The 24,916-nt window shown below is 31.8% G+C and overlaps 1 protein-coding gene across 2 annotated transcripts in view; it reads left to right on the top strand.

The window, feature by feature from the left end:
- Nucleotides 1–24,916, top strand: part of LOC113509827 (uncharacterized) — an 84,391-nt gene that overhangs the window by 18,427 nt on the left and 41,048 nt on the right. Inside the window, exon 2 of one of the 2 annotated variants that reach the window (XM_052894480.1) lies at nucleotides 22,457–22,566. The exons of the other annotated variant lie outside the window; for it this stretch is intronic. The gene's annotated coding sequence lies outside the window, so the exon portion shown is untranslated. The remainder of the gene's footprint in view (nucleotides 1–22,456; nucleotides 22,567–24,916) is intronic. 2 annotated transcript variants of the gene reach the window in all.

A 24,916-nucleotide genomic window follows, 5' to 3' on the forward strand; every position in this document is an offset into this window, starting at 1 on the left:
CCGGTATCACGTATTTCAGCAAAGGGCATATACTCCAACAATATTTTTAAACACCAACCTGTCTACGACCTGTACTACTTATAATATTTTAAGCGTTGAACAATCATTATGGATTATAATGATTTGCGTATGAACAAACCGGTTCGCAAAACAATAGAAGTTGTAACTGGTAAGTGAAAGAAACTAAAGAACATAACGCGTGTTATGTAAACAGATATAAGTACGTAAACAAGCTTTTGAAAATTTCGGCGCGTTGATTAGATATGATTGATATCAGGCAGAATCTGGGCTAACATATGAATAAGGTTCAAATCTTAGATAAATGAATATACAGTTCAGTTCAAAGTGCTTATATGTCTACGTAACCTGTTCTCCTTGATTGTCTGTGGTTAAATACATTCGGTTAAGGTTATAGATAATATTTATATAAGATAATTGTACTTATGTAATGCAATGTTGGTCTACTGATTGAAATATTGGTCCCATATTTAATTCCTATAATTGCAAGGGTCATTCAACTTGGACATTTATTGAAGATTTTTTTTATATAACTTAGAATGGCAAACAAGCTGACGGCCCACCTGATGGAAAGTAGTAACCGTCGTTTATAGACATGTGCAGTACCATGGACATAACAGTGTATACTGTTTCGCCCATGATACCTACCATGCGTTGCCATTCCTGAGAGCTCAGGTGTTATTCCTCTATACCCTGTAAATTCACTGTCATATCCCACCCTTCAAACCAAAACACAGCTATGCAAACACAACTGCTTCACGATTGAAACACGAATTGTACAGAGGTACCCAAGCAAACGACTTTTGTACAAAGTCACCCTCTGGTAAGGTTTAGGTTGTTCAAGAAATAAAAATCACAATTGTCTCATATCATCAAATTGTACAACTAATCAAATAAAATGTAAATTCTGTATTTTAAAACCTAATTTACAACTTGCTCGCCCAGTTAATTAAATGTAAATTCTTTACTTAACTAAGAACGTAATTCGCAATAACTATATTACCGAAAAATCTGTTAGGTCCTTCAGCAAAAAATTACGTAGAAATTATGATAGATTTTTATTGAAGAATCTGCTAAAATTGAGTTTTATAAAGACAATTGTATCTAAAGCAACCATGCATTTTATGTTGATATACAAACGCTCAATGTACGAGGTCTGTCCGGAAAGTTCGTATAAAAGTGTTCTGGAATGCGAGAAAGAGGAGTGGGGAGGCCAGGTAAGCGCAGGACCCCTTCCTTATGTCCCTAACAATGCTTCAAGCGAACTGGCTTGTCACGCCATCTGTGAAGTTATCTTAACGAAATATGGAGCCCGCTTCCGTTGAAGAGCAGCGCGTCGTAATCAAGTTTCTCTCGAAACTCGGCAAGAGTGGCCGTGAAATTTTTGCCGATCTCAGAACAGTTTATGGGGATGATGCTGTGAAGGAACCAACCGTCCACAAGATTAAAAAGATTCAGAGAGGGCCGAGAAAGCGTTCAAGATGACCCACGTTCAGGACGTCCTTCCACTTCACATTCCGACGAAAACGTGGAAAGAATTCGAACTTGTGTTAATGGGGACCGTCGTTTAACGGTCAGACAGGTGGCTGAAGAGCTTAATTTGGGCAAAACCGTGGTCCACGAAATTCTAAGAAACGAACTTCAAATGAAAAAAATTTGCGCCAAGATCGTTCCGTGAGTTTTTGAGTAAAAATTCCATTACGGTGACCGAACACCCCCCCTATTCGCCGGATTTGGCCCCGTGTGACTTCTTCTTGTTCCCAAAAACCAAATTGGTACTTCGGGGGCGGCATTTGGGGGACATAAATGAGATAAAAAAAGCTACGACGGGGCAGCTGAGAAACCTACAACCAGAGGACTTTCAAGGAGCCTTCTCACAGTGGAAACGGCGTTGGCACAAGTGCATTATGTCACAGGGGAGTACTTTGAAGGGGATAAAATTGATTTACCTGAATAATTGTAAAATAAAATTTTTAAAAAACTTTTATACGTACTTTGCGGACAAACCTCGTATCTAACGAAAATTACATTTTGAACGTGCAGGCATGAAAAATATTAACGAACTCTTTGCGAAATAGTCATACTTTGGTAAACTATATTGTCCAGGATAGTTAATTTTAAAAATTTACATTTATACCATGCTTTATTTATAACGATGTTACCTTTATCATAAACAGAATAAAGTATTAAATCGAGTAACACTATAGATTGTTTATATCGTAGACAATTTACAGCTTCATTGCCATACGTAAATAGTCAATTATTTAGTCTATTGTCAAATTAATAGCAACACGTCGCACTTTATACGTAAGTAGGGTAATTTGGGAGTATTGTCAACATAGTAAAGTTTAATAGGTGTTTTATTGTTATCATGTTTTTGCTTTAGACCTTAAGAGATCGCACACAGATGTACCTACATATTTGAACTATGAAGCAAGAAAGTATAAGTATTGCCATTTATTTTTCTCTTTTTGACGCACCTCAGCTTATTAGTTATTTCAAGCTTCAGTCCTTGTATTTAGTAGCCTGCTATTACAATAAAGGGCAAAATGTCAAAACTATATTTACTAGAAATATTACCTACGCAGTGATACATAAAACATGAAAATATACTTACGTCATCTCTATATATTTTCACGGGTAATAATTTTAACAATAATCTTGCTTGACTCTAATTGTGTAATACCATTAAAATGATATTTTGGTACTTAGAAAAAATCGTATTATAATTTTGTTTAATTTGAATATATTCATCATAATTATGAAAGCAAACGCTTTTGGTTATTATGATAAGTATTTATAGTTATTTCCTTTTTATTTCATCACACCACTGTTGTAAAGAATATTTTTAGCGATTAGTTTTCTATTCAGTTTTTTAAATTGAAAAAAAAAAATAATTACCTGACCTAAAAGATCTCTTATTATAGACTGCAAGAAATCAAATTTATATACGAAATTTAAACTTAAAACTGTCTCAAGTTAAAAGATAAACAGTAGTTAATATTCGATGAGGCTTGAGTGGAGTTCAACACTTCAATTTCGTCTCTAGAATTATATTTTTACAAACTTTATAAGGTCATTTCGACACGTTTGATTATAAATGTTACCAGGCTTATTGGAAATTAGTACAAATTGAATGCGCTATTTTTTTGTGATTTTTTCATTAGTTTCTGATTGTTTGCGTTCGCTTTTTATATGCCAATTATTACTTTCAAAGTACCGATAAATAACTCTATTGATATTTCTCTATCAATATTGAAAAGGTTTTAGTGGTGTACTTTTTATTTTCCTAAAGTTTCCTGCATAATAGAATTTTGGTATCTTTAGTTGTTATAATAAAATGTTACGATAATAATATATTATACTTAAAATTTTTTTACTAATCGAACAAATGCTATCTAAAACTTTTTTTTTTCTTTCCCTAAAAACCTTAATCAGACTACACTAACATTAAAATTATGTAAATTGGTCCATCCGTTCGAGCAATGTGTTTTTTTACCAACGAATAGCATTTCATTTTTATCTACTTTATCATCAAGCGACTTCAAAAAGTGGCAAGGTCTTAATTCGGTTATTTTTTTTCATATTAGTTACCTTATAACTATGTTACTTATTTAGATTGATTGATTTAAAAAATTCTTCTATCTAAAAAGACAGCTTACGCTTCAGTAGTTTAGTTTTTAAATTAAAACAACTGGTTTTACCATAAATGAAGTCGGTATTTTTTGTGGAAAATAATATTAAATTATTATCTAAATCAGTTTAATAAAATAATAAAATAAAATGTTATACCCACTGTAACTAATGCATAATTAATTTACATTTTAACACTAAGATGCTGGGGTTAGATCATATCAGCTAGTTCCTACCAACCCTGGCCTTACCTATCCGTGCTATTGTGAAACCAAAAGAAGCCAGCATTTCCAGCCGAGGTCGTTTAACTCGAGCAGAAGAGGCGTTTACTAATGGCCCCGAACCAACACCACTATCTAATTATTTATCCATTCTCTTTACAACTTTCTAACATTCCCTGTAAATTCGACCTGTTGGGCTCCCGGAAACAATGTAAACTGCTTATGTAAGCCAATTACGTAGCTGGGATCAGGTGTACTGAACCTACGACCGTCTGTCCGCAAACTCTAATAACGCCTTTATGCACAACGCAGCAAGCATCAATATTTCTATCCGTAAAAGAATTTGTAAATGAGAACCTTTATATTATTTAGTCTCTAGAGAGATTCTTATTTTAAAGGACATAAAGTTGGATATCAATTGAGATGAGGCAATAGAAAAAGTAGGGCGCCATGATCACGAACAGAACTGAATGTTTTATTTTGTTCGACTCGTGACTGAAGGGCGAAGGTAGAAGTTCGAGCCTCGGTAATTGTAGCTTTTAGCTAAAATTACCGGTTACTGGTGAAATAATAAGGCAGAATCCAGCGCAGTTGTATAATGACAATAATTAGTGGCGTGTCATTTTGATACCATCCATTTTCGAGGTTCAGAAGACGATAGTAGAAAACGGGGTCGTTATGATTTTGTTACTATCATATAATATGCTACGATATAAATTTATTCCTTACATCGAATGAAAACTTTTATTAAACATTCAATTACATTAATAAAAAATTTGAATTAATATTTTTATTATATCTTATTTATTTATTTATTCATTAGTACATATATGTGTACATGGCGGACTTAATGCCAAAAGCATTGTCTCCAGTCAATCATAGAAAAGTGTATATATATATATATATATATATATATATATATATATATATACTAAAAGTACATGTATAAATGAATATACTTACTTATGTAAAATCTACTATATTATACACGAAAATGAGAGTAATATATAGTACTTATTATGCACGCGATGAATAGATATTCAAACATGTTAAATATAAATAAAAAATTACGTGATTTTTAAAAAAAGCTACGTCTTAAAAACATTTCTAAAATTATATTTGATTCGTACTGTTGTAATTATTTTTATATTAGATAGATTATTAGAATTCTTAGTATGGTCGCCTGGTAGCGGCTACTTTCAACATAATAATTATTGTGGTGAATTATTTATATTGTATGTTGAGTTAATTTTTCAAATATATAATTTATGAATCATTTATATAAGTATGTATCTATATAATACAATTTTATCTTTGTCTGTTAATTTGGTCATACAAAGCTATACTCTGGGTTCGTTGCACGCGTCCGTGTAACTTCAGGTTGCAGCTGAAAATCAGTGCTTTGCTTTTAAGCAAAACTATCACTTAGCTGTACCCTATTTGAGTCACTGCAACACACATGGGGAAGACATATTTTCGTGTTTTATCTTTTGTTTTAGATTTAAAAATGTGTCATTAATTTGATTGTATAAACTCATTTTTTAATTTTTGTATATCATAAATGGCTTATATAAAGTGTTTATCTATCTATCTATTACTGTAAAATATAAAGTCATACTTTACGGAACTGAGAATTATTTATAAGTGTTTTAAATATTCACATATAATATGTTTGTGAATTTCTCACATGAATAAGGTCGAAATTTATGTAAAGAAATTGTAAAGATAACCGCTTTTAAATCTATTCGATAAAATGTAAATAATGTCGAAAGTGAACTAGTTTTTGCAACCGAAGAACACCAGGAAGCTATTAACCAACTCCTCTCAAATAAAATCTATAAATTTTAATTTAGCAGCGACTTAAAAAATAACTATTGCCTGCCGCTACATTAATGTAAAGTTATACTGTATTTTTCTTAATTTAAAAGTTTTTAATACCACTGATTTTATAAAAACGCGAGGATCCTAGTTAGTAAAATAGACATAAATGTAGATAAAGTGTTAATAAAAAGTATCAACAAATATCATATTATTACTAGTTTGTAGATACGAGTCTAAATTAATTTGTATTATGTTTGTAAAGTAAATGAATATTTCCATACTGTAATTACAATTTCTAAGTACATAAGCACGTATTTAGAACAAAAGGTCTTTGTGGCCAACCATTCGAAAATAAAAAAAAAAAACGTGTAAACACGATATTCAATGACTTTAAATGATTACTGTGTTATACACGTAATGTATGACCCTTGCATAGAGTAAATCACTATGCTTCAGTTATATAAGCTTTTATTTTCAAAACAAACGATCTTCTTGCAACAGGTGTTTTATTAGAGTTGATTGAGCTATAACTCATACAATATAGCGAAGTGAATGGAACATAAAAACAATATCTCTATGCTTGCAAGAAGGGTGGAACGATAGATGTCACTGGTGTCGCAAGCGTTTACTAAAAATAAGTAACAACCTACAAGGAATGATAAAATAAGAACTGTAAATCATATGGTTGCCTCCTTTCTTCTTATACAAATATAATTGCCATTTAAACATTTCTATACACTAGCCTGCTATAAATTGAGGAAAAAATCAACTGATGGTGTATCTTTCGTCCTCTTTTTACTAATTATATTTGCATAAGAAGAAAGGAGATAACCATACGATTTACTGTTTTTATTTTATCATTCCTTCTATGTAATTCTTAGAGCGTTTATAAGATGCAGAGGTCGCTTTATATTCTAGACGGCACCTGTAAATTATAAAGTAAATTAGATACCATATTGAGTTATGTTGTTACGCAATTTATATTTAATACGCAATATCAATTACTGTTTAGTTTAAAAGTTAACTATTATAGTTACTATTTAGTAACATCTGCTTGGGAAAGAAGAATTTACATCTTCAAATAACCAACATATCAACATACAAGGAAATCTGGTTAGAACTAAAAGGCTGCAAATTTGTTTATGAGTTCCTTATGTGATGGAAATCCCATCTAATAAGTTTCGTAACGTAAAATAAAACGAATATGTGCAATAAGATAAGAGTTTAGTCACTGAATTTAATTTGCTATGCATATTAAAAAACTTTTAAATTGAAAATAATGGTAATAATACATTGGTATTTCAATCATGCGTCCCTCATATTTTGTAAGTGATTTTGATAAGATCTTATCGCACTGCGATCTGCGGGTCTACTATGAAATGAAATTCCGAAATTTCGGACTCAATTTCGTGTTTTTGTTTATATCAAAATCGGATCAATAAATAGAATTTAACATTTCGTTCGTCATACATCCTATCATAAAAGTCCAAAGGAACAATATTTTAACATTTTTAATATTTCCAAACGGCATGTATTATGTAATTTTAACATCAAATTTGTGTTTCGTTCGGCTCCGACATTTCGGAAAACACTTCATGGTAGGCCCTCTGTATATACGAGTATATACTGTATATATTTCCATAATAATATTATACAACATTGAGCGATAGTATTTTAATGCTAATAGTTTCCTATTTTGGTGAATTAGATCATAAGTTTTATGATAAGTATCTCTAAAGATCTCGCTTCTTTATGGCTCTCTTTGGATATGCTATATACCTATGATTCGCCTGTGAATGAGCTATTCGACTAATACGATATTATTCGAAATATTTATGCTTTGTTCCACTGTATTAATTGCAAAATGTTTTTTCTTTTATTTATTTATACACGCGATAAATATTGTAAATAAATATTTATATATTTTTATATATAATATTATATAATTAATATATAAATTGCTCAAATGTTAAATACAGATTCTTCCATCATAAAGCCATCTAACATGCATCAGGAACCCTTTTTTAGTTCATGGCAATAGAACGGTTACCCCGCCTGCGCTATCGTTATACGCTGGCGTGGCACCAGTAAGGGTTGATACAAATATGGAGTAGGTCTGTCGGCCTATTGTGACGAATTCGTAAAAAATTAATAAAGCAAAATAAATTTTAAGAGAAACTGTGTGGAGGTTGACTAGGTAGGATATATTGCTAGCAATGGGACTGTTTGATTCCTATTACTAACAATTCCTTTCCCCCTAAAATACTCTCTCTTCAGTCGTGCACTCTTGACGGAGTGGTCGTGGTTTTTGTAAAGATAGTGGATCGTCGATGAGGCTTTCCCTCGCGATTGAGGTCCTCGCAATGTGTCTCCATCTGCTTCTGTTCACAGTCAAATGAGAGCATTCCACAATAGTGTGTGTGTCCCTAAAAGACAGTGTTAGAGATTTTCATAGAAGACTTTTATCGTAACATTACCAGCATTATTATCCCTATTCGTATTATACTATCGTATTCCCCCTGGAAACCATCGTGAAAAATTCTTGTTGAATTCGTCACGATGGGCTAACTGATATATTTCATCCTCACCTATCATTCTTCACTGGTGCCTGGCCAATTTCTGCTGATAGCGAAGGTGGGGTCACTATTCCAATATCACCCATAAAAAATCATTGTAGTCACCAATTAATGTACTCCAACTGAATGATACGTACTTATTTAGTCTAATATTGTATTCATAACGAAGTTGCAAGATGCAATGAGTTAACAGTAATCAGTAATGCAATCTATATACGGTCCACCTGCGATGCAAATTAAATAACTCTGTTTTTAAAGTCAAATTAGTATAATTTGTTGTGCAGCTGTTGAAATATACCTTTAATTAATAATTAGTATGCTCTACATTATGTCTAATGAATAAATAAATGCACGACTGTAATCTTTAATGGGGTAGTCAGAAGTATATGTTGAATGTTACCGTAGTAAGAAATATTATGTTCAGATTTTACCGAGAATATTAAAATCCAATGTGACAGAGATGAGAGAATCATTGTCTCACTTAAAAAATAAAAAAATAAACAGTACCTAATTGTAAATTTTTTTAACTATACTTATACATTGTTTGTATATATGTATCACAGCTCAAACAAATTTTACAATTAGGTTATTAACCGTTTGAAATTACTTTACATAAAAATATTTTTATAATAAAATTTCGCTGATATTAGTGATGTACCTACGTTTTGTTTAATAATAATGAAATGGTAACCTCGCCTGTGCTTACAGTAAACGTTGGCGGGGCACCAGTTAGGGATGATAGGTGAGAATGAAAAGGCAGGTCAGTTAACCCCTAGTGATGGATACACCTGCAATTTAGCATGTCGGATTAATCTCTCCCCCCCCCCCCCCCAAAGTACTTAGGTTAAGATAGAATAATAATAAATTATACATACCTATCTAATGGGTCGTAAACCTTTACGAGTAGTTGCTTAAGGTCATTGTGGTACAACAAAATACCAAAATGGCCGCTGTTCGACAGTTTTACGTCAGCTACTTTAAAAAAAAGAATAATGAACTATCGAATCCGATAAGAGCTGCAATTCAAAGTCATAATAAATTTAGATTTACGTCAATTTCTGTTCGAGAAGGATCTTAGAACAAAGCGTTCGTTATGAATGGAAGCCTCCTTCCGGTGTCCGTGCGTCTTGTATCGACTATAAGCAACCTATTGTTGTCTGCGCGGCCTTGCAACGCCTTTCACTGACTTGGTTGAGAAATTACGCCTAAATTTGAACAGCCACGTCGTTGAATTATAACTTTACAAATAAAAAGTCGAACTTGTAAAAAGTGGCGGCGCCGCGTACACCGCTTTCATGGAGACGGTTTGCCGGCATGAAAATTACTCCATTTAATCTAATGTTACAAATTATAGTACATATTTTATTTCCGTGTAAGCACACTGGGGAGGGGATGAAAAAAAGAATTATTAGGGAGCGGTGGACTGTGATGGAATGGATGGAATGTGAAGACACGGAATTTAGCAGAGAAAATTGTATTAACGGCGACCTATCTATCCTATTTAAGAGCTGCGCTCTTGTCGGTGGAGCTCTTGCCACTCACTACGATTTTCAGCGAGTCTCTTCACCTCTTGATACGACACGACACCAACTCTTTCCTTGATTTGCTTGATATAACTATGCCTCGGTCTCCCTCTTCCCCTCCTTCCTTCTATCTTACCTTCTATTATAATGCTTCGTCGTGTCGTATAAATGTCCCAACATTTTTCCCCTTCTGTCCTCAATAATTCTAATAATTTGTCTAATAATTTCCTTAACGGCGACCAAGCAAGACAAAAACAGACATTGTCAAATAATACAAAATTAAAAATACAAATAAAAATATCCTTAAAGTAAATATATATAACAAAGTATATAATAATATGCATCGGCCTGTTGTCAATAGGATTATTAGTAATAGGTCTAACAGCTTGATTGTTAGCAATATATCCTACCAGGTCGACTTCCACACGGTTTCCTCTGGAAAGTGTCGTGACTCTCTCAGTTAGCCTAAGGCTAACTAGGATACTTGCATCTCCACCCATTATCTCTCACTAATATTTTTCAGTGTATACCGATAATGCAAGCGAGCTTGCCATTCCGTTTTCACCCTTTAAAAAAGAATAGGCACAATAATACTAGTATTAATGCTTTAGCAATGGAGAATACTGAAGCACTTACGTTCATACCTATATTCGTAAGTTTTCTAACGAAGACATATTCTGCTAATGATTTTTTTTTATTCATAAATAAACATTGTATATTTTTATTACGTGTGGTTTGAATATGAATATTATGCAAGATAACATTTGTAATAAATCTCGCGATACGTTACGTTATTGTATAGGTACGTACTTCATAATATTTTTACGCATAATCATGGCTTTTTCGTATATTTAGACGTAGGTTACAAACATTTAAAGAGAGGTAGGAGGAAATGCTATTATCAAGTTATTCATAAATGTGATCAGACACTAATATTGTGTGGTGACGATTTAAAAATATCATCACTCCTTTTTATCCTAAAATATCATAAAGGAATAAACTACAGTAAAACAATGCAAAAGATATCCAAATCAGATGATATCTCGGAATAAATCTGAGATGCATAACACCTTAATCTTCAGTAACGGTAACGCATGAATGGTATCATGGGTGATACAATATACCTACTCTGTTATGTCCACGTCTATAGGCAACGATTACCACTTTCCATCAGGTGGGCCGTCAGCTTGTTTGCTATTCTAAGTTGCATAAAAAGATGTCAATGCATGAGAAGCGCAATGGGCGTATTCTGTTATGTACATGGCACTGTCATTTCTACAGACGACAGCCACTTGGCGTAAGGGGCGCCATAAGATTGTTTGCCAATTTAAGTTGCTTTTTAGGTCTTTTAAAGTAGGTCTTTTATTATGGCAAGAAACCCGTGTCCAACTGTGGAACTTTAAGAATCATAATACTTTTAACACTTGACTCCAAGCAGCGACCTAATTTGCCTAAAGATGCCTCATTTAAAGGTTAAAAATGTGTCGCAAAACGCGCGTGAACAAAATGGTCGTCGGAGATTGATGGCTAATATGGAAGGTCGTGGAATTTCTGGTAGTTATAGTGGTGGTCAGTTTTCGAGTGTTGGCAGTCACACGCATACAAATAGTAGCGAAATTAAACAAAATAATTCTAAACAAATAACCACAATACTTTTATTATATTTATATTTTAAAACAAACTGTACAATACATTAGGTAAATAAACTTTTTGTCAAGCCCCAAAACAGGTTAACGTCTCAAAAATTAAATCCATTAAGAAAAGAATTATAATATAATATAAAATTTATAAGTACAAAATCACTACGTGGGCGTAAAAACCACTCTAGGAATAACAAATGTACAATGTAATATCATAGCGAATCTGTAATCTCAACTCATCGCAAGACAATAAAGTTGCGCTGACGCAGAATGTGTACAATCCGGTATTGTGTTAGGCAAAACACTTATCAACCATATTTTCTGGGAGGATTGTGTCATTGTTACATTTTTTGCTAGGATTATTTTTTTGTTTTGCTTTAAAAGACTTGTCTTGACATCATGCTTTATTACGCCTTTTATAATTTACGCGGTTGACTGGGTACCAAGTGACAATTTGTTTAAATACATTAACGACTATCGATTTATTTATATCGTAGTAGCAGTTTCTCGCGGTTTTGCGTGTGTAAATTAGGAAAAAATGTGTTAAAATTGTTTATGATAATTTCATACAAATCGACTATCCACTTTGAAAATATTTCATCTCTTTAGTAACAGACTTTCAAAAATTTTTTTCTGAATTTCACATTTATAAGAAGGAAGAAGGATTCAGTGTGATCCACTAGTTTTATACGACGTGGAATGAAAATTAATGACCATAACGTATTCAATGTGTCACCTTTTCTTTTCAACCACAGGATATCTTTAGAAGCAACTGAGGGTACAACGCATAATGCATTAAACGGAAGAAAACCTCAAAATAAAACTTTATGGTAATAGTAGGCTGCATCCTCCTCTAATAGAGAAAAGTATGTACCCGGTATTGGAACATTTATGAATGATAAAAATAAAGTATTTTATACTAGGCTCCCTACGCAGTAAACTAGATTTTCCATTGCCAAATATATACAATAATGCAATTATTTATTATTAATCTGAATATCTCATAACAATTTCACACAACTTTTTTGGTTTTCAAAATACATTCGTAAATTACGAATAATGTATTTTGTTTTTATGTGCACCATTTTTGGTATCCTCAAAAATCAATAAATAGTAACCAATAATGTGCTTAATGATACAAATGTAAAATTTTGCGATTCAAAATTTTACATTACTTTTATTTCAATTTACATCACAAATGTACATTAATTTCCAAAAGTTATTTTTTACTCAATTAGAGTGCTCAAGAACGTGCAGCTGAGACCAGTTAAAATCGTGTAATGTCATTATTTTGTTTCATCTTGTTTTGTTATCGGCTGCAAATGACTTCGAAGGCCAGATTATGTCAGAAACTACGTCGGCTGCCTTTCCAGCGCCAAACTTGTTTCCGAGCCGGTGCCTCGCTAACAAAACACACGTATGCTTTTGCACCACTTTTTAAGCCACTTCAGAAAGGAATTATTCTTATTTCGTTATATCTTGGCCAGGTCTGGACCTATTTTGATATTTTCTTTTACAATCGATAATACTTGCTGTTTCGTTGATCCTATGTAAGTATATGTAGTTCATGACAGTTTTTTTTTTTTGTTTTTATATGAAATAAATAAGAATACTTGTGGTACGTATAATTATCATCTTTTTCGCTGATTCGATGTTATATTTCTCTCTATAAAGTTTAAATATAATTAATCTTTTTAAACATAATTAAGATTAGATACTATTAGATATGTGGTCTCCGTGTGTTCTCGTCGTAGAATGGGACACATCTTTCTTTTCGGTGGATGTCGTAAGAGACGACTAAGGAAACTTTATGTTTAAGGGATGGTCTCTCTTAAAACATCACCAAAGCCTGACTGCAATTGCCAACCTACCTGCCAAGCGTGGCAACTACTGACAAAACCTCCCTTATGAAGGCAGTCAATGTTCAGCAATGGATAGTTAAAGATTGATATGATGATAATGATGAAACGAGTATGTATAGATTAAAACGGGCACATATATGTGTATTATTTTAACAATCATTTGTTATTTTACCTACGTACTCAATGATCATATTTATAAGGATGATCTAACGTTTACAATTTAGATGGTTTTTTTGCTCACATGTGTACTAATTTATATAACATGGCTATAGACAATTTTATTGATTAATTTGATCAGCACAGAACTATTTTTTATTTCAGAAATAGAAAAACAAATTAAATATACTATTTCTAGATGGCGTATCGAGATACACATATGCCAGATTTTACGTTTTAGATAACTTCAGGAACATTCTTGCACGAATTGCATTCAGTTCTTTGCAGTAGTTGTTCCGACGGAACAAGCATACAAACAAATAACCAAATTTTCTAAAAATGATTGTATTGGCATCAATAATGAGATAATTTTATGAGGGTTTAATCCCTCAAATATCCAATTTAAATAAGACTTTCTTACAAAACAATTTTAAGAAACTCATTTATCTCTGAGGATAGATTTAATTTGATAATCAACTCATAATAAGGCAAAATGGTCCATAAATGCGATCAACTGAAAAGAGAATATTCTTGTCTCAGCGGTTGGCCGCACTATGCCGGCTCTCTAATTGCTTTTTCATGCTACGTTTGAAGGACCCGAGTTTATAGGACGATGGGAACACGTCACGGGACAAACCATTCTACAATATTACAGTACAATTCATGGAAGAGTTCGCAAACTTATTTGTACTCAAGTGTGAGAGGTTTACGGTGTAGGTATGCAGTCGCTGACCCATTTTTATGTGGATATGTGGTGCGATATGCAAAAAAGGGAAGACGGAAAATACAATTTGACCTTAAAATAACCAACCAAACATAAAGGAAAAAAGCTGTGTATTCTGCAGCAAAAATTTTGTGGTATCAATGCCGACTAATCTTGCTGCACTTGATCGGTCAGAGACAAGAATGTTTTTTTAACCAGAACAATGTTAAAGTTAGACAATAAATTAAGATTATATTTATTTAATTATTTTATTTAATATTGTACTATTTGTACTTTATTCAATTAAGAGAACAAGTACAAATTTAATTTAATTTAAATTTAGGCTACGGTAACCACTTACCATCAGGTGGGCCGTATGCTTGTTTGCCACCTCAGTGGTATAAAAAAATAAAAAAAAAAACAAGTAACGAGTGCTTTGTGTATATATTTTAATTATATTTATTCTAAGGATTATAGGCCTTTTAAATCATTTCATCATCATTATTATTTTTATTCTAATACCGGAGTCAGGGAATTTAGAAAATCAAAAATATATAAATCGTCTCGGCATATTATATATTATTGATATAGGCAACGTTATTGATCCTAGATACGCCCCTTGCACTTTTACATCTTTTTTCACACCTTGCACAAATCAAAACGCTTGGCAAAATGTTGCCAGCTTCTAAAATCAAAACGAAGTCGTGTATGAACTTGTGGGCAAAAGCTATAATCTTACACGACCTGTAGTAAAATAATCATCATCACCATTTCAATTGTTCATTGTCCACTGTTGAAACCTTTTCCATAAGGGGAGTTTTGCCAGAAGTTGTCACGCTTGGCAGGCGGGTTGACAACCGCAATTAGACTTTTAGCAATATTTTAAAAGGAACATTGCTACCCATCTCTTTAATATTAAGTTCCTTAAGTGACACTCATAGGAAAGGAATGAGCGACCTATTCTCTAACGGGACCACACAGCCATGTAGTAATGGATATTGAAATAATATAAAAATATAATCCTCACTAATACCTATTATAATATATTATATGAAAGTAAGTTTTTTGTTACTTTTTAGTGCTTTAACAACATAACCAGTCACTAAAATATTGTATACATTTACCATATGGGATGGAGATAGGCATAGGTTATATTTTAGTCAGTAAACACATTCCAATCATGTGAATGAAGTCGCGAATAAAAGCTAGTTAACAATAAGATTCCATTCTCCTGTCTAGATGTGTCACAAAAATGGATATGGCATGGCGTTTAACTAAAATAAGTACTTTTAGTTATCAAATGTATTTTTTTTAGTGTTGGGACGTATTATAAAAAATATCGATTATTAATCGTAGCAATTTGTGTGGTAGAGTCAATCGTGTGTTCGGTCGTGATTTTTCAAGCAACGGCCGATTAGAACCGGTTAGGATAAAGGTCATAATCCGATCGACCGATCTAGCCAGCTCACAGACAACAGCGTTAGATATATAGGTGCAATTTCTTATGTTATAATAATATATAGTGTGATCTTGAAACAAATTTCATTTTAATAATATCTAATCTATTCGATTGCAAAATAAACTATCTAAATTGGTTCAGAATCAGTTTCAGAAAAATACAGGTTATCTAATTGAGAACATTTTTGAGATTGCTTGAAAAACATTTAAATAATTCAATAGAAAAACAATATTAAGAGATACATAGGCGGTGTTGTCATATTCTCAGTGAGAGTGTGCAATTATAGTTAATATCGAAGGCAATAGAAAGCAACGTTTTAAATAATAAGTAGACAGAATTATTTCATTTTTTTATATATATAAATATTATCTAACTTTAGAACATTTAGAACGCTTTTATCGAAAATTTAAAAACAAAAATCCTTCATAGTGTTTACGTAAACAAAAATTGCATTACTCGAACTGTGTAATTTCATCTTATATTTTCAAATAGATACCTATTATAAATATAAAATATATACAAATAACAATTGTAATGACTGATTCACGCAATTGAACACAACAAAAGTAGACAGCACAGCGGAAAACCTTCCAAAATTACTTACAAAAAGGTCAACCCGCGGTAAATAATGTTACCTGTGACATAATAAATAACAGCTGTCCTCGAATTTATTGCCTAAACATGCGATTATGTCCGAATACGACTGAATCGTACGATAAGTGAAGTTTCACAAGGTTGTTCCGCGATTATCCCACGGTAATTCACTGGAGTCTTGTCTCGACACATTCAGTGCAAATTACCTCTCGATTACTACATTAATTCATATCGCCATTTTGAATTAATGCTTTGTCGCCGACTTCGCTAATTAGTGCAAATTTAGAACAGGGGTTTAAAATGGCCAATTTCGTGATTCATAATTAGATCTTGAAATGAATCGTTATTTATTTGTAATTCACGAGGACAGCTGTTGTGTCTAGAAAAAAAGCGTGGAAATAGACCTCACAAGTTACATTGAAATGGTGCCACTAGTACCCATTACTAACAATTCCCCCCCCCCCCCTCCATCCCACACACATACACAAATGATCAACTTTAACGAGTTACACAATAATTAGGGCAGCACTGTGACTATGAATGGATGATCAAAACAGTTATGTAGGACAATAAATAAACAATGAACTCATGTGAGTGTCGATGTGCTCTTAAAACTAGCCTTGAATCCTCATTATTAATTCATTTATTTACATTTTGCCCCACAAAAAATACAACTACAGCACACATACACACACGCACAAAAACACACGCGTGTATTTTCAAATATACAATTACGTGAATTTAAATAAAGTTAAAAAAAACATCAGCTTCAATAATCATTAAATATTAGACTGATATGAAAATGTAACCTATTTATTGCAAAAAGAATTACAAAATTTGGTTCAGATTTAGCTACGTCATAGCGTAATATGGCTCAAAAAGAGAGGACCTCCTTTTTATAGAAGTTTTTCAAAAATAAAATAATAAAATAGGTACAAGCAGACATCAAAATTTATGAATAAGGAGGGTACTATTTAAATTATATATATATATATATATATATATATATATATATATATATATATAATTTAAATAGTACCCTCCTTATTCATAAAAACCTCATGCAACTAAAAATGGCAAACAAGCTGACGGCCCACCTGATGAAAAATGATAACCGTCACTTATGGACATCAATAGAACCATGGACATAATAGAGTATACTGTATCGCCCATGATACCCCCCATGCTTTTTGTCTCTTTCTTTTACGCTCAATTCTCAGTTCGAATGAAAGTGACAAAACGTTTAATAGTTAAAATAAGTGTGTAGGTTTTAGCTTTTATGAATAAGGGGTTATCTGTATTATTCACTACTATACTATTGTAAAGATTTTATAATAATTGCCTGTAAGAGTAAGTATTACGACTTTATAGTTATTCGTTAAAGTTATTTAATTGATTTATTTTAATGAACTATATAAAATAATAAAATTTTATAAATTAATACACGTTTCATAATATAACGTAATGACTATATAAATAACATTTCACGATCTCATAACACATGCCTATTATGAAGAAATGAAAGCCATGAGATAAGCATATATAAATTTAATTACAACTATCATTTATAAATCGTAAATGTACGGCTTTGGCGTAAATATAAACCCACTGTCTGTTATATTTGGCAATATCTTAAAAATATCCACTTAATTAGCAAAATGAACATAATAGGCGCCAAGGGCGTTACAGTGTAGGTATTAGTAACATTTGAAGCCCATGGTGATGTTCTTATCCGTGGGTGACGTTTGTTAATTATTTTCATGGCCTCCAGTTTTAATCAAAATTTAAAAAAAGATTTTCTCGTTCAACAATAACTTTTTTATTCTGTTTATCCCAAAAGAAAAGACAAAGGCAAAGGGCCCATACAGCTCATGTCTATAGTAATGTTGTTGTTTGAAATTATTCAATTTTCTTCGATTTAAATATCTCAAATAGTTGAAATGATATATTCACAAAGAGCAGAAAAGGTCCTTGGAGTCTTTTAAAAGTTCTTGAAGCGAACGCGAGGCGTGCTGTACACTTTGATAAATTTCAAATAAACGACTTTTTAAGATTTTTTTTTTAAATAAAAGATTTAGTGATTATTGTAATTTTGTCAAACTGTAGCTGACTACTTAATGCTAGAAATGCTTTCATCTTGGATTAACAAACCAGTCTATTTCACATACAAGTTTTTCATTTACAAAAAATATTGTCAAGCAAAGAATCTTCTTCTTTTCTTAACCTTTTCACCTTATAAATAATTTAAAATATTATCATTGACAAACATTGAATTGATTTATTACTGTAGTTATAATTTATAATGCGGCAAATACATTTTTAAGGGGGGGGGAAGGGATTGTTAGTAATGGAGACTGATAATCCCATTGCTAGCAATATACCCAACCAGGTCGACCTCCTTGCGGTTCCCCCTGGAAACTATCATAGTTAATTCCTGATGAATTCGTCATGATGGACTAACTGGCCTGTTTTCATTATCATCTATCATCCTTCACTGGTGCTCTGCCAGCGTATCCCGTTAGCACAGGTTACCATACCATTTTCACCCATCAAAAAAAAAAATATAAATTTTTAAGACTATATTAATCATACAAAGCGTGCACGCAAAACAAGTTTCATAAATTTGGCGAGTTCTACATACTTATAGTTACATTAGCTTCTATATATTTGCTGCACATAATTACCGAATAAAGAACTTAAGGTGGGCGTCGGTTTGTTTGTTAGTTTATATAGTCAAAGGCTAAATGTAGACATCTGGACAATAATAATATCAAATATGAGTATAATACATTGTTTTTCCACAGAGCAATATCTCTAAAAAGGTCACGCGCATATAACCGTGACATTTCAAGGAAACTTTTAACAAAACCAATTCAAGAATACTTTTATTCTTCCTCGAATCAAACTCAGGAAAAACTCAAGTTAACGAATAAACTTGAGCTTGTATTGGCAAATAGTCTCTCATAAAAAGAAAAGGACTTTTTGTCATACAATTAAACTTTGCTTTTTGCCTTATCTATACAAGGTCTATAAAATTTCTTATTTATATATTATTCGGTTCATCCTATTTTGCTATGTTCCAATTTAATTTAAGATTTTGTAAAAGAACTTGGAGCTATAGTTTATTGACCTTATTGTTTACTGACGTGTTATTAAATTGTGCATACCTATGACGAGTGATGAAATTGAATGAAGCAAGAGATGTGTGTAAAGAAAGAATATGCGTCAGTTCACTCTGTTTTCTTAAATTTTATCAAAATTACATCCAGTGAGGTACAATAATTTATAGGCTTAATAGGGGAAGTTATGGTTTGTTTCAAAAGAACATAATGAAAATATAAACAATCGAATAAACTAAAATATATAAACGGTTGAAACACGAATAGGACAGAGGTACCCAAGCAATCGACTTTTGTACAAAATCTCCTTCTTCTATTTACTGTCAATCAATTTATGATATGTTACTAATTTTATTTAAAGGGTGTTTCTGTGATAATTTCAAGAAAACTTTTATTTTGCCTTATTTTTATTTTACATTATTAAATTATTAAAACATACTATATTTACAAACATATAAAGATAGCTGGCGCCTCTTGACAACTTTAATGGATGCACCCTGAGCTGTAGTAGCCGAAACTAAATGATGATTAGTGCCGGACGTTTTTGTTATATTTCTCAATTAAAACATAACAGCAAAAACGAGCTTCAAACAAATTACATTTACAACGTAATTGCAAAGAGATTACAAGTTCAAATGTACTAACTCGTCTACAACTCTCGACTGCAAGCTTAGATGATAAAGATTTATAGATATTTTGTTGCTTTTTTTTTAAGTAAAATAACAACTAATATTTTGAATCTAACTTAATAGTCGAAAAATAGGCAGCAGGGTTCCTCTTGAAACATCACCAAAAGCCAAACTGCGGTTGCCAATTCGCCTGCCAACCGTGCTAGCTACTGGGAAAATCCCTCCAATGGTAAACTGCTGCATAAGACATGATTCCGTTCCTTGTGGCAGTTTATAGAGGAAGCTTTGGACACTTTGATGATTGACACATTACATGATGATGATGATGATCTATGAAAGATGATAAAATAAAATAACTAAATAAAAAATAAAATATATAAATAAAATAACTAAAATGATTTTCCCGAGGAACTGCTGGATACTCAACCAGATCATATATCATACGATGGTGAAAACGCTATTTGTCATCACTGATTTTCCTTCCTCCCGCATCAGTTGCTGTTATTGTGAACGCAGCATAGATTGTTCCTACTATTGTTCAAAAATTTTGGTATGTACGCGTAGGTATGTATATTGCACTATTTTCACTAATTGTAAATTGATTTTAATAACTCTTTTTGTAAATGATTTATAGTACTTCGTATTGATCCTATGTTAACTTTTTTGCTATTAAACGTGACTAAGTTTTGTGCTAAAAAGAACTTTAAATTATTTGTGTGAAAGTTAAAAATCCTCATTAAGTTATGACTATTTCAACCATTTATTGTACAGCCGAACATAGAACTTGCTAAAAGATTACAAAAACATAAAAAAAATATAACTGTATGTTTTAGTGCAATAAAGAATATTAAAATAACTTCCATAATTATCATGTTAATTTATCAGAGGGACACTTTGTACAAAATTCGTTTGCTTAGGCACCTCTGTCCCATTCGTGTTTCAACCGTGAAGCAGTTGTGTTTGCATGACTGTTTCGGTTTGAAGGGTAGCATATTACAGGGTACAGAGGAATAACACCCGAGTTCTCAGAAATGGCAACGCATGGGGGGTATCATGGTTGAAACAAGTATACTCATGTACATAAGTCTATGGTACTGCTATGTATATAGGTGACGGTTACCACTTTCCATCAGATGGGCCGTCAGCTTGTTTGCCATTCTAATTTGCATAAAAAAAAGTGACGTTTATTATAATTTAATTATCTGATAACTCGTGTAAGTACAAATATTCTATTACATAGAAAGCCTTTGAAACCCACGCATACTATTTACTCTTAAATTACTAAACCGCAGTGCAGATCTGGACTCGTTAACAGATTAGAAAATAAAATATTCAGAGCGTAACGTGTAGGTAGAGACATCTAATATTGATACATACAAATAGATTATGTGTGTTGTATCTCTCCACAAATTCAGTTTGGCTTCAGTTAATTTATAATACATACTCTAATTGTCGAAATGCTGTTGCGAGAGCTAGTATTGAACAGCTAGTATCAAATACCCGGCCAAAATTAAACAAATATTTTGCAGCATTTGTTTTCCAGCGTTATTGCCTAGCTAGATAAATTTGTCAATAGATTATCAGATATCATAATTATAAAAGAATAATCTTATGCAAAATCTACTATTTCGATTACTAAGTAAATCTAAATAGTGTGTTTTGCAATATAGTATTTTATTAGTAGAATATGCGTCATGCAATTTTCAAGTCATTATAATTCTTAGAGAAGTAAAGATATCTAATATAGTCTTCCATAGACACTAACTGACTTGGTTTTACATAATATAATATATAACATAATATCTCACAATTTTTTGTAGTGGAAGAACTGCGTTGAAAACTTCGACATCTTGCACATTTTATGTTTTTGATGGGATTACGTATTTGTGAATTTGAATTGCCTCAAAATGCGTATTCAAAATCGGAAAATATTTTTTAACATCAATCACTTGATTGCGCGGCTTGTATAGAAAATTCTGTTTAAAATTAATTAGAGATTCTGACTACGCTTTTTAGGGAAAAATATTCTGTTTTGTAACTCCTGTATAGTAAAAAAGTACTACCTAGGTAATGGAATATTGTGTGATATGTGTTGCGTTGTTTCGGTCTGAAAATTATATTTTTTTTATAATAATTACTTGTTATAACTATATAAATCCGTACTTTTCCCGTTTGGCGATGAGTACCATTTTTATTGGATAAGCTGCAAACTTTGCCGTTGCCTACAGTATAAAAATTAACTTTTTTCTAATCTCGCATCTAATCTTCATAAGACGCGGGAAACCATGACGATTATAGCTTGGATGTCTTTGAAAAGGCGTGAGAAACTGCCATATAACAAGGTGGTCAAAATATGATATTACTTTTACTAATAATGATTATGATATATGTATAAATACATAAATTAACATTAATTACAAGCTTCAATTCAATCTAAGTCTTTAAAGATATAATTATGTATTTAATAAACGTGCTAAGATTTGTAATAATATATTGTTTCAGCTGTCCAGGCATTTGGGGCAACAGTCAGATTGTCATCTCTCAGCTCTTGCTCTATTACATAACATCCGCCATTTTGAAGATTCAGAATAAGTCTGCGCCATATGAATTAGGTAAATATTTTAGACTCTAATATTAAGTACATAAAGTTTACATTTTTGCAATGCATTTAAAATTATCGTGAGTTTTTTGTTCTATTCAAAATTGAAATAAAAGGATCGCTGATCTTTTATGACGGCCATTGTGAAACCGTAGAGAAGATTGGTTTTCAGTGCACGTGACGGTGCGCTAACAATGACAAAACTTAACAATTACTGAGTACAATTATACAGTAAACTCTATTTAATGAGGCAAATTAAAGACTATAGATTTTAATAATGAATTTGTTTGTTTTACTTGACTTTTTTTATGAAATTTTACAGGATGAAAACTTCCGGTATAATTTCAAAATGAAATTGTTTCTATCAGAAAAATGTTCAGATTTTCTGGTAAAATAGTATAAAGAATACTTACGTGACTATAAATAATAAATAGGTTTTTTGTTATGATAACCCACTAATATCATATTTACTAATATTAGTAGGAAATTTTCTCTTCTATATAAAGTCTTTTATGTTTAATCTTAACTTATTAACTTAACTTAAGTAGTCTTTTATGTTTTGTATATATATTTATTGGCACAGTGGCATTTTTTATAATAATTAAGTATTATGAAAGAATTTATGTTAAAAAAAATAGGCAATAAATATAACAATATAAATATCAGGCAATTCTCTTATCTTTGCCAAACTATTCAAAAATCCCACAGCCACGGCTGTGAAATTTCCATTTAAGTGAAAATCCTAAAATATTAGTACTTTACTAAAATAATCATTTATAATGGCTTAATGAATCCATTTGGTATATACTCGTACATAGTATATGGGATGGGAAAATATATAGGCTACTTTTTTGTCTCAGTCAGTGAACATATTCCGGTCACGCGGACGAAGTCATGGGTAAAGCATAGTAATATAATAATGTCTTGGTTCTCAGGAACAGCAAGCATGAGGTACAATATATATGATGTCATGGTACTCTTTATATCTATCAGCTAAATACTACTTTTCATCAGATGGATGACCCATTTATCTACACACATTACATACTTCTTTGACATTCCCATTTGTAAAAAAAAAAGACATTATACCTACGTACTCTGTATGATTTATTATTTCTTTATTATATAACATGAATCAACTATTCTTAACTGCTAATATGATCCGCCAATGAACCTCTGCATTAGCAGTTGATGATCATAGATTAATATAAATGGTAATAGTTACCATAAAGCGTCATCGAATAAGGAAGTCGGTTATGCAACCTCTCCGTGTACAGATAGATTTGAATTTATGTTCGTCCAGGCAACATTATCTCGGGCTCCCGAGATTCAATGCAAATGGCGTCGATGTTAAAGTGCTGCATGCGAGATGTCTATTTTGTAGTACATGGATACATTCCTGTTCTCGTTCGTGTCACAAGAATTATTTTCATATTTTATTGAAATCCTATGACAATTTCCTATTATTTTCATATTTAGAAATTACGATATTAAATTATGACATAAAAACTGCTAAGGTAACAGCAGCGTCCATCTTAAAACATAACCAAAACTGCCTAACTGCGGTTGCCAACCCTAGAACCTTCCTTATGGGGGAGACTAATGTTCAGCAGCGGACAATTACCGGTTAATATAAATGAGGAATGAAACAATACAATTAATTTAAGTTTTACTTTAATATATGAAACGTAACGTGACATAATAAGCGTAAAAAAATTTAAGGAAAGTATTTTTGGAACCGAAAACTACTTACCTAGTAAATCTAAAATTGTTCTATATTTCCTACAGTTCTTGTGTATCTGATACTGTAAAATTACTGGGCCGTATATGAGACTTCTTTACACTTTAAAACATTGCCATAGTCATTTACACAAAAGAATCGAAAACAAGAAATATAATAATATATATTTTTAATACTCTAGCTTAGAGTAGATAAAAACTTATCATTCGTATAAAAAAAAAAAACTAAATAACTAATTCAAATTACTGCACTTTCGATATATATGTGTTTTATATTAGACACTACTGCATGCTACTGCGTTTAACTTTATACTTTTTTCTTCATTTGTTTGCCATTGATATGTCAAGTACATATAGTTGCCATATCTATTTGAATAAAAAAAGTAAGTTATTTATTTATTCAGATAACATGGTGATCAACAAATGTCCATTTACGGCTGTAGTCTACTTATGTATTTATTCTTTAATGGAAATATAAGTTGACATTAAACTACTATAATAATATTACTTTAATAGAGATTAAACCCATCTGAATGCAGCTACAACAGTTTTTAACATTTCATTACACTATTATAACGGTAACAAATAATGAAAGATATTTATGTATGTTGTGTGCTCCCGGT

This window comes from Galleria mellonella, unplaced genomic scaffold (genome assembly GCF_026898425.1).
Source record: "Galleria mellonella isolate WM207_F2 unplaced genomic scaffold, CSIRO_AGI_GalMel_v1 utg213, whole genome shotgun sequence".
Taxonomy (NCBI): Eukaryota; Metazoa; Arthropoda; class Insecta; order Lepidoptera; family Pyralidae; genus Galleria; species Galleria mellonella.